Genomic DNA, 12025 nt, shown 5'->3' on the forward strand with positions numbered 1-12025 from the left:
TGTCAGCAAATCTGAATAATCATGAATCTGCCAGCAACATCAGGCCTATCCAAATCAGCAACATCAGGTGAATTAGAAAAAAGCATTGCAAAAAAGATACCGTTCATCACATTCTGATCAATGAATGGCTGTATCTCTCAAGTAGAGGATGGATCCAGTCCCTCGCAAGAGGAGGAACAAAAGCAGAGGCACTGTTAGTTCTAAGTTGCAACACACTTCTCCTTTCCAGTTGCATCGGCTACATATACGCATGAACAAAACCCAAAAAACTATCATAAAGCAACAATCACTATATATCCCTAAATCAAACAAAATATATATAAACACTAAAACAACATAAAAAGAAACGAATCCCTGAATCAAAGTGAAGAATAAAATCTTATTTTTTATTTTAATTTTGGAAACAGCAAAACATGTTAAGTGCGTCGGTGGAGGATATGGTAGAGACGACGGTGTTACTGGTCGAAGCAGCAGCGGTGGTAGCATCAACAACGATGAGATTCAACCAAAATCCAAAAACGGCAACCACAAAAATATAAATTACTCGTAAATAAAGAAAAATACCGATTGAGATGAGACAACACTTAATAGAGAAGGAAAAGATGCAGCAGCGTGCTCGTGAAGGCTGTATAGTGCAATGGTTGAAAGGTTTTGGTACAACCTACCATTATGACCCAGCTTTCTGCCCATTTTAACCCATATCACTTGAATGAGGAGACCATAAAAACCAAGAAGATTTGTATAATTTTGCATATTAACTCGTTTTCATTCTTCCAGATTCCAAACAACATTAACAATCAGCTCTAATAAAGTAAACATATAGTAATATATACCGGCTACTTGAAGTTATAAAAATAGAATTATTTCATTACAACTAATATACAGTAACATATAAGTAGCATAGTCAACTAAAAGAATATAAATAATCTAGCACCCATAAAGATCAGAAACTCATAGTAATGAACATCTTTCCGTTAACCTTCTTGTCATTAAATCCTCCACATACGAAATGAATAATGCAAAGGCATAATAGCAGTTAGGAAACTTGTGCTCACCAACCTGCCATTTATATCACACATTAGAGATCTAAATGGACATGCATAGAAAGAATCCATTAATACCCAAAAAAATTACTCTCTATTGAGCAGGTGCTTACTTATTCAATATTGAAGGAAAAAGTATGCATTAGCAGAAAGGGTTGGTTATCTTACTTATGAAGCAAAAAATTAAAAAAAATAATAAATAAATAAATACACTGCATAGAAACAAAGGCCCCGCCCATTTTGCAATACTGCTTAGTCATACTTAAACAAACATATCTTACCAGATAGTAGTTATTTGGTGTTGCTATATTAATATTGAATAAGTAAGCACCTGCTCAATAGAGAGTAATTTTTTTGGGTATTAATGGATTCTTTCTATGCATGTCCATTTAGATCTCTAATGGACATGAGGCATTAAAAGTATGCATTAGCAGAAAGGGTTGGTTATCTTACTTATGAAGCAAAAAATTAAAAAAAATAATAAATAAATAAATACACTGCATAGAAACAAAGGCCCCGCCCATTTTGCAATACTGCTCAGTCATACTTAAACAAACATATCTTACCAGATAGTAGTTATTTGGTGTTGCTATATACGGAGTACTATATATATAGAAGAAGTGGCATGACAACTATTATAATTACAAAAGTGAGTTCATGAGGCATTAAAAGTACGTGTCAATATTAGCAAAAGTTCTTATGGAAAAGTGCTTTTAGACTACCCTCTACTTGTTGAAGTTCCAAAAGATATGAAAATGTTCACGAATTGTACATATCAAAAAGCATGTTGTATTCATCAATATATCAATTTATATTCAAAAAAAGGCAAAACAACTATTTTCACTTGTTTAGAAACCATGGACTCCTACTAAAAAATTTTAAAATCAAAACTGCAGCATCAAATCTAGGGTTTAAGATAACATATAAAAGCTGAAATTAATTTACAAATTAATTACAAATCAAATCGCACAAAGTAAGAAGACAATTGAAGGAATACTCACCAATTGCAAACTCCTAACAACAAATCAGTAAACGACTACTTCACCAGTTGTACATCCTTTATATATTTTTTGGGTATAAAAAAAACCTTACTGTACAAAGCTAAAACTTATAAATATATGATACTCGTGGAAGGAAAACGCAATCAAGAACGACTGCAAAACCAAAGAAACTCATAAGCACAATAGGTTGAAATGAAAAATAAAGAAAAATACATGAAAGTAAGTAGAAATATGCACATGATATCATCTACGCAAATAAAATATGCAAAAAAAAAAAAAGAATAATAATAATATCATTTGTATCATTAGCTTCTTCGTTTTGGAGCAAGAGATAACGAATAATATAATAGTGCAACTAATATAACTTTGAGTGTATAAAAATAAAGCAAATACTTACCTCATGTTTGATGCATTGTTCCATTTTTCCTTGCAACTCTTGTAGAACTTCTAAATTTCAGCTATTTGATCTTAGCCAATGGACCTGACAATAAGAGGTTATCTGAGGACCTGGAATCGATGCAATACAGAAAACTTATAGTAATACAACACCTCACATCTCCTTTTCGAACTTAAAAATCCTTTTGCAGAGTATCATTAGTCAACATCCAACTGATATTAATAGAATGAATGGTGCATTGTACATAAGAGTGCCAGGTGACATATAATAACAAAAGTTGGTATTCATAAAATATATGCTTGCAGTAAAGTTCAAACATGAATAAACCACATCACAATTGTTCCATAAAGAGTTGAAAATTCATCATTCAGGAACAAACTGTATGCCGATTTCAATTTCAATTTCAATTTCAATCCCATTTATAAGAAAACAATAAACTACAACAACTAAATATTTAGGATTCAAACCCATGAAATCCCTTTTCATCATGGTAGTCAAACGGGTCAAGTTGGGTCGGGTTGGGTCAAAGATCAAATGGGTTTGGGTCGAAACGGGTCAGAATTAAAATGGTTCGAACGGGTTGGGTCGAGACCCGGCTCGGGTTGGGTCAAGACCCGGGTCGTTTGGGTCATGACCGGGGTCGGTTGGGTCGGGCTAGTAAAATTGTTCTTAATTGTATATTTTGACGTATCTCTTCCGACACGCGCCCCTAAAAAGAGGCGTCGAAACGCGATTCGAAAAAGGCGCGTCCAAAATGCTGGTTGAAAACGCGCGTAGTAAACGCGCATAATAAACATGCAACGAAAACACGCGTCGAAAACGCGACTCAAAAAAGGCGCGTCGAAAACGCACTTAAAGAACGGGCGTCAAAAATGCGGGGCGAAAAACGCGTCGAAAAACGAGCGCCGAGAAACGCTGTCCGAAAACGCGCCGAGAAACGCGGGCCGAAAACATGCCTCGAAACCGGGCGTTGAAAACGCAAGTTGAAAACGGGCGCACAAAACGCGGTTCAAACCTGGCAAGCCGAAACCGGGCGCCGAAAACGAGGGCCGAAAACCGGGTGCGAAAACGGTCGACGACACCGGGCGCCGAAACTGGCGTTGGAACAGGGTCCGAAAACGGGGGTCGAAAATCTGGCGCCGAAACCGAGCGTTGAAAATGCGCGCCGAAACAAGGTGCCGAAACCGGGGGTCGAAAACCGGGCGCCGAAAAAGCGGGTCGAAAACCGGGGGCCGAAAACTTGGCGCAAAAACGGGGTCCGACAACGGGCGCCGAAAACGGGGATCGAAAACCGGGCGCTAAAAACACGCACCGAAACAAGGTGCCAAAACCGTGGGCCGAAAACGCTCCGAAAACACGCGTCGAAAACGGGCACCGAAACCTAGGGCCGATAACGGGCACCGAAACCGGGCGTCGAAAAGGGGTCCGAAAACGGGGGCTGAATACCGGGCGCTGAAAACGCGAGCCAAAGACGGGCGCCTGAAACGACCCAACCAGATAACCAACCATTTTCGTACAATTTTTTTTTTACAAGCGGCGTCGCTCAATTGTGGGCGCGACGCGCCTCACATCTGATTCAGACTCCTCCAGGTTACCAAGAAGACTGTCGACGTTTTACACTACGGCCGCGGCACGTGGCCCTTTGGCCGCGGCGCGTCCCACTCTGGTTCAGCATTTCTCTTTGTTTAAAATATCAGAAGTCTCCCATTTTTAAAACCATAACAATACATTCGACCCAAGGCGTGATTAAAACGTCAACATACATATTTTTAGTTATAGTAAAACAAGCGATATAAGTTCCAAAACCCCGGGACCACATTGACCCGTTTAACAAGACCCCAAAAGACACTTCCGACTCAAAGTGTTTAAACTCTACAAAGACCGAGCATGGTAATTGGGGATACGCTACCCAATCCTAATCAATCCAAAAGCATGCCTTCTAAAGCAACCTACGCGAGTCCACTAGTTCCCACGCTTACCCGAGTCACCACCTCCACGCGAATCTATAAAAATGTAAACAACGAGAGGGTAAGCTATGAAAGCTTAGTGAGTATAAACATACTATATACATACATATGTATAAAATGAACACGTACAAACAACACATAAGGTAAACACATACCGCATTCCAAGTATAACTAAGCAAATCTATACCTAACGTACCACCAAGCCAAAACCGCAAGATTAGCTACAACATACAATAAGTAATATACGCATATACAATTTATGACCAAAGCACCAAGGTTAACCCCTTAACCTTATACATATGAAGGTTGGCCGAACAACCCGAGCCTTAGTGAATTCGCACTACCCGAGATTCACTACCTTCATCGCCTCAACAACCGAGGTTGGCCAAACTACCCGCGCCTTAGTGAATTCGAACTACCCGAAATACACCACCTCATCAATAAGGATGACCGAACTACCCGAGTCATCATGAACCCGAACTACCCGAGATTTCACCTCCTCAACATCATCAACATCGACGGGATTGGCCCAACATACCAACGTGAATCCGTATACTCCAAAGATTCACTATCCCAAGGGTGGTAACCCAAAACGCATAAGCGTACAACATGGACTCAAAACTCCAAGAATCCATCATCCCATCACATGTAGAGTGAATCCGAGCAAGGATCACTCTACCTACCCGCACCCATCCTATGCATACATATGCATATAATATATTTACACTCACCTTAGCGCCGTGATGAATGCAATACCAAAATCCGCAATCGCCAATGGAAAGTACCTATTCCATTTAACACATAACAACAACACAATTAGGGTGGAATACAAACCAACTCAAATTGACACTTAGTGCAATTCTGACCCAAAAGCAATTTCAAGTACAAACAACGTCCAAACTAACCAATAATCACTTACACAAGTAAAAACGGTCTTATAACGCCAATTCAACCAAAATACAAGTATTAATACTCGTCTTCGCCAATTTGACTCATAAACCCTAATTTTGACCCATTTCAAAATTAGTCTTCTAAATACACCCAAATGGGTTTCAACACTTCCGAAATCACTAAACCTAGTGATTAAACCCAAATACAAGTCTTAAACATGATTAAATCATCAACCAACCCAAAATCCACCAACAAGGGTCAACAACACCAATTACTAGCTCCAAACTTCCATTAAAGAGCTAAATGGGTTTTCTCAAGTTCAAAACTCTAAATTGAACAACAATCATGAATAAAGAAACTTGGATTTGAGACTTACCACTAGTACCAAAACGTAGCCGTGAATGAGGTGAACAACATTAACACTTGAGCTTTCACCCGAATCGACCTCCTTCCTCCTAGATCGGAGCTTCCTCTCTCTAAAATCCTCTTTCTCTCACTAGGGTTTGAGAGTGTGTTTTTGGATGTGAAAAATGATCCAAAGCTGGATCCAATTATGAGTTTATGGCCACAAATCCGTCCCCAAGTGAAATGACATAAATACCCCTCATTTAACCCCTTTTTAGAGCTGAAAATTCGGGTCTGGCCCAGACAAGGCGCGGCCATAGGGGCCCGCGGTGCGGCTCCAAGGCAAAAATGGAAACAGTCTCCGTACAAGTGAAACAAACATCTGAACCACCAAAGGGGCGCGACGCGGCTTGGTTTGGAGCGACGCGGCCCTGTGCCTAACATCAATTTTCCTTCTTTAGATTCCACTTCCCGATTCTGTACGTGAAACGCATCCACTTCGTACTTACGGAAACCGGGGTGTTACAGCGCCGAAACCAGGGTCCGAAAACTGGAACCGAAAATAGTGCGTCGAAAATGGGGGCCAAAAACCGGGCGCCGAAAACAAGGCGCCGAAAACGTGGGCCGAAAACGAGGGCAAAAAAAACACGCTGAAAATGCGCACAGAAAACGCGCGTCGAAACCGGGGGCCGAAACCCCAGGTCGAAACCGGGGTCGAAAACGAGGTCCGAAACTGGGGCCGAAAACGGGGGCCGAAACCGGGCGCCGAGCCGCCGAACCGGGCGTTGAAAACGCGGGTCGAAAAAGCGGGTCTAAAAATCAGGTCGAAAACTGGGGTCGAAACTGACAGGCCTCGAAAACGAGCGTCGAAAAACGAGCGTCGAATAACGCGCGTCGTATAATGCACCTCGAAATCGCGCTCTGAAATCGAATCTTTTGAAGTAAACCCATTTGGGTCCTTAAGTAAATTTTTATTATGTGATTGTACCCATTTGAGTCTTGGAGTAATTTTTGATATTATGTGCTTAGACCCATTTGTGTCTTTAAGTAAACCCAATGGACCCATTTTTAAGCTTTAGGTCTTATTTGTCAGGTCTACTTTTCATCTTTTCACCACAAAAGCTAAAAAGAATATATACATATTACCAAAACAAATAAAAATTCGGAAAAGAGTTTCAATCACCTTTAGAAATAAGAGCGAGATGTCACCGCTACAATAATCTTCATCATAAGAATCAACTTCGTTGGCATCATACATATCATCTTCTAAATCCGTCACACAAAGCTACAATATGGTCACCTAGGGTTTTAGTGTGTACGGTTAAGTGATTAACAAAAAATTGAAGATTACGGATGCACACATTGCAAAAAATACAAAAAATGCAACTGCCCAATTGGCCCAAATATCTTGTAAAAATTGATTATTTTTTATTTCCAAATTTAATCCTGCATCCACACCATAAAATCAAAACGATTACAACTACAAAGTACAAACACTGCAAATGCACCATCCCAAGAGTAACAATTAGATTTTTAGTCTTAATTTCTGAATTTAATCACCAAATAATAAACTTTATAAATTGGTTATTGGTTATTTGTGCTTACCTTTTTATGCAGTGTAAATAAAGTAAGTGCAATAGATGAAACCATGGTGACTAAGAAAATGCCACCTATGGCTACAGTTCCCCCTTTGACCAATGTACGCAGCAGGGTGAAGTTGCCACCACCATCTCCATCTGCGGCACCAGGAGAACCGCCGTCGCCGGTGGGAACCAATCAAAAACCCTAACTTTTTAAGTCCAAATCATACACCTACAAAGACAACGAAATAGGAGTATTAAAACCCTAAACGGACGGTGAGACATAAATAGGCAAGAGATGATGACAGTTGCTCAGAAAAATCGCCTAAAACCCAAAGCAAATGGTGGTGGTGATGAGGACGTTGAGTGGTGGCGATGAAGACGATGGTTGGTGGCGATGAAGACGACGATTTGTGGCGATGGAGGCGATGTGGTGTGGCGATGAAGATGATGGTTGGTGAAGATGGATACGGTAGTCGCCAGAAGTTTCTGGGCTATTATTGGAAAGCAGATGGGAAGAGGGGGTAAATAAATGGGATGATTCTCACAATCACAAGTATTATTACAAGAGTAAAATGTTAAAATAGGTGTGTAAAGATAAAAAAGTGTGTGTGAGAATCATCCTCTAAATAAATAGATAGGTGAAAGATAAAAATACCCATTAAACATTAAAAAATAGGCATATTGGTAAACAGTAAATGAGTTTTGCTCTATTGTAATTTGTAATATTATTAATATTAATATTAATATTAATATTAATATTAATATTAACATTAATAATTAATATTAATATTAATAATTAATATTAATTATTAATTATTAATATATGTGTGTTGAGTCTAGCGATTTTAGTTATGTATGCTTTTGTGGATAATGAGACTAAAACTAGTATAAAAAATTGTGAAGGAATTTGTTGTGTTGACATATTTTATATAAATACTCGATTAATATGTCTAGATAGAAACAAAAAAATTTAATGATGATAGTTGCATGTATCTATAATGTATCTCTAAAAATTACTAGTATAGGGTCGCGATTTTGACACATAATTTCTTACTTTGTGCCCAGGTAACTAGGTAAGCTGTAAGAATTAACATATTTACCCTTCAACTCCACCCAACTTGACCTTTCTATCTCTCAAAACATTAAACAAATGAGCAAGAAAGCATTATACGATGTTTGAAAAAAGATTATAGTTTTACAAAAAGCCAAAAAGGTACTCCGTAATATATTAAAGATGAGCTACAATAATAACGAACACATTATAAACTAGTAAAGAAGCAACGGGAGAATAACTTGAACACGTAAATTACCATTACGTTTGATGTATAAGATGATTGATTATGATCAAGTTTTCACAATTAAAACATGAAATTGATTGATTATTACTTACACTACCCAAACTATAAGCATAACATTCAACAAGTCAAATCAATAAAACATACTGTAATAATCAATCTAAAGTGACGCTTTAATTTCATACATAGAAATCATCAACCAATTTTTACCAAACTATTAGATATTTTATGTTTGACTCTGGCGCTTCAAAGTCCTTCGTATCCTTGTCTATATGTGAAAAATTGAATGTACCTATGTGTAAACTTATTATACCGTTAGAGGTAGAGATAGCGGATGATAAGCTTGTGCTGATTAATGATGTTTTCAGAAGTTGTAACCTTGTAATAGATGATGAAATCTTTTCTATAGATCTAATTCCCATCAAGATGGGAGAATTCCACGTCATTGTACGTATGAATTGGCTTGGGGCTAATGGAGGATCGATTGATTGTTTTTTGGCAAAAAAAAAAAAGCAGATGTATCAAAGATAATAACAATAGAGTCCAAATATAACAAATTTCATGTTAGTCTAGCAAATAGAGTCCTCAAAACTCTCGATAGAAATACATCTTGAGGTGTTGCCAGAAAAAATCGCACGATAAACGAGTTAGATGACTTACATATGAATAAAAAATAATCTTCTTTTTGAACAGCAAAATAACTGTAGACGTACTAAAGATCTTAGATCAAATGTTATGACTAGATTAGAGGCGGAATACACTAATCTAGGATGAATCGAATACTAGTTCACCTTGGGATCAATCTAACCAACAATATGTTGATATAATCGATGCCTTAGAAATTGTATTCAGTTGGGGTATGGTCTAGGTCGACTGCAATAGCGAAATACGACGGCAAATATGGTGTAGGGTGTGTAACCTAACAATGTAACCCAACTTCCCTATATATATATATATATATAGTTACAGTGCCCATCGGCTGGTGGTCTCTGACCTACGGCCGATGGTGTTTGTCCCTCGACCGATAGTCCCTACCATCGGTCGATGGTCTGAGCTGCCAACCAATCAGCTCTAAACCATTTCATGTCATTTGATTATTCAACTCAAACACAATGTATCAATGACAATATTCATACACGACTGAAACATTAACGACAATACTAATAGAACATATTACAATTATAGAACTCGGGATTATGCACTAACAAACTCCCCCTAAGACCTAGTTCTATTTCAAAAGTCTTCAGTCGTCAGCAAATTCATTCGTACGGATTAATCGCCATGTTATTTAAGTAGCACAGTTTAGCCACTTTCACATACTGTTCAGCATGCACCTTGTTCTCGCGTCGATAAAGCATACGATTATAATACAACGTGAAAATATCAGCCTCGGTACAGTTTCGCATCCAAATCGGATCCAACACACGAATGCAATCAATATCATTCTCATTCACCTTATCCAACACTATCACAGCTTCTTCTGAACGATCATCATAAAACCACCATCTGAATCTCTGACTCCAATTTTGCGTAATTTCCTCAAGGGTACTTTCTTCATAGTCTTTGCTCGCTTGTACTTTACAATTCGTTTAGATTCACCGGTTCTGATCAATTCTATAGCTAATCCTAGGAAACTGTGGTCGAAAACCTTCCCAATTCTTCGATTTAAACGCAATTCGAATCTTCTTTACCAACAGCGGAGATCGATCAAACACACCACAATACAACATTCTCAACCGGGCAATTTGCATTAGCTCAAAATACGGTAACGACTTGAATTCATGACCATGTTTGAAATAATCAACCCCAAATTCTCTTTTAACTCCAAACATGTTGAATTCTTCAATATAAGCCCAGGTTAGAATTCTTTCCTTTGCACTTTTTCTCAAAATTATCATCTTCAAATACTTTGGCTCAAGCTTTGGTTTCTCACAATATTTTCTAATCCTCAAAATTTCCCTCCAATCAACTTCCAACTTTTCAGTGCTTTCCTTATTATATTTGACTGGCAAGAAACCTTCTGGCAAAACTTCAATTCGTTCTTTCTTTTTACACTTTCGATCCAAAATCTCATCATTAGTTCTAAACAATTCCTCAAAACCAGGAAGATCTTCATTCTTATCATTTTGATACGTAGGAAACTCTTCATGAGTTACATCCTCAACTAAATCATCCACATCTCGGTCATTAAAATCCTCAGTGATTTCTGGACCAAAAGATTCATACTCAGATGGAGAATCGTCGTACTGTGCGTCAGCTGCTTTAGCTTCCTCTTGCTCTAGACGCACCATTTCGTCCAGCTCTTCTCTAGAGAAGTTGTGAGGGATCTCTCCCTCTTCTAAATCATCATAAACAACGGAATGCTTGAGCTCATCCTGCTTAGAAAAGAAATCACTAAAACTATAATCACTTTTAAGAGGAATTACTGACAGTGCAGTGGCATTTGAAGAACCAGGAGCTTCCACTATTCTGTTCTCAGGCACATCTTCAGTAATCTCAATCAAATCAAACTTTTCTTCCCAATCAGTCACCTTGGCAATAGCTGAAGCTGCCAACTCTCTAGCCTGTGCAGCCTCTCTCATTGCATCAGTTAATAGCAAGGACTGATCACCAACCTTTTTCTGCAACAGATCAACTTGCATAGTTAATCGTTCAACATCCTCAGATTTAACTCGGTTCTCCTCTTTCAACTTCTCAAACTTTTCATCCATCTCCTTTCTCATTCTCAAATTGTCACCCATAGCTTGAACATACAGATCATTCAAAATACGGAGAGCTGAGGAACCAACACCTCCTTCTGTTCCAGCATGTGGAAGAGCATCAGGAGTAGGAGTAGAAATAGTCTCCTGAGACACTTGTTGAGTCACGGGTGGTGACTGATGAGTTGATTGCGTTTGTTGTTGTGGTGGTTGCTGTCCTTGAGTCGGTGGTGGTGGAGTTCTGTGACGTCCTCCATATAGGGTCTGGAAGAAAACGTCACTAATATCAAATAAACCAACATATTATAATACGAGAACAATTCTATATGATAAAAATAAACTTTATTGATAACGCAGCGAAAGAAAATAGAATGTCGTTACAAGAATTTAAATTACAATGATGTAAATGTTTCAAATGCAATAATAATAAATGCGATAGTTATTGAGATCCTATGTCCAAGTAGCATCACATAAGTAGAAGATAAGTAAGCTTGATCAATCAGCACCTGAGACAAACATGCTAAAGTGTCAACCAAAAAGGTTGAGTGAAATCATAGGTTTAACAAAAAGTTGTTATCGTTATTTTTAGACCACAAGATTTGTTTTCATAAGTAGATCACACAGATCTTTAGTTGTTAAAGAAGATCACAAAGATCTTAAAAGTTGATCTCGCAGGGACCAAAAAGTTATGCCAGTTCGTGATATTTAGACTAAACGTTCAAAGTTTGCCCCAATGACAAGTTGTGTCTATACTTGTCGGTTTAATTTCATTATTATATAATACAATGACTTAGTCAAATGTAT

General features: G+C 38.2%; 1 long non-coding RNA gene across 1 annotated transcript; it reads right to left on the reverse strand.

The window, feature by feature from the left end:
- Window positions 1-4108: 4108 nt before the first annotated feature.
- On the reverse strand, window positions 4109-7678 carry LOC139850393 (uncharacterized). The gene is made up of 3 exons (XR_011760021.1): window positions 7250-7678; window positions 6828-6929; window positions 4109-4444 (listed from the first exon to the last, which is right to left on the reverse strand). It is a non-coding gene; the product is annotated as an uncharacterized lncRNA (long non-coding RNA).
- Between the last annotated feature and the right edge of the window lie 4347 nt (window positions 7679-12025).

This window comes from Rutidosis leptorrhynchoides, chromosome 5, assembly GCF_046630445.1.
Source record: "Rutidosis leptorrhynchoides isolate AG116_Rl617_1_P2 chromosome 5, CSIRO_AGI_Rlap_v1, whole genome shotgun sequence".
Classification (NCBI taxonomy): domain Eukaryota; kingdom Viridiplantae; phylum Streptophyta; class Magnoliopsida; order Asterales; family Asteraceae; genus Rutidosis; species Rutidosis leptorrhynchoides.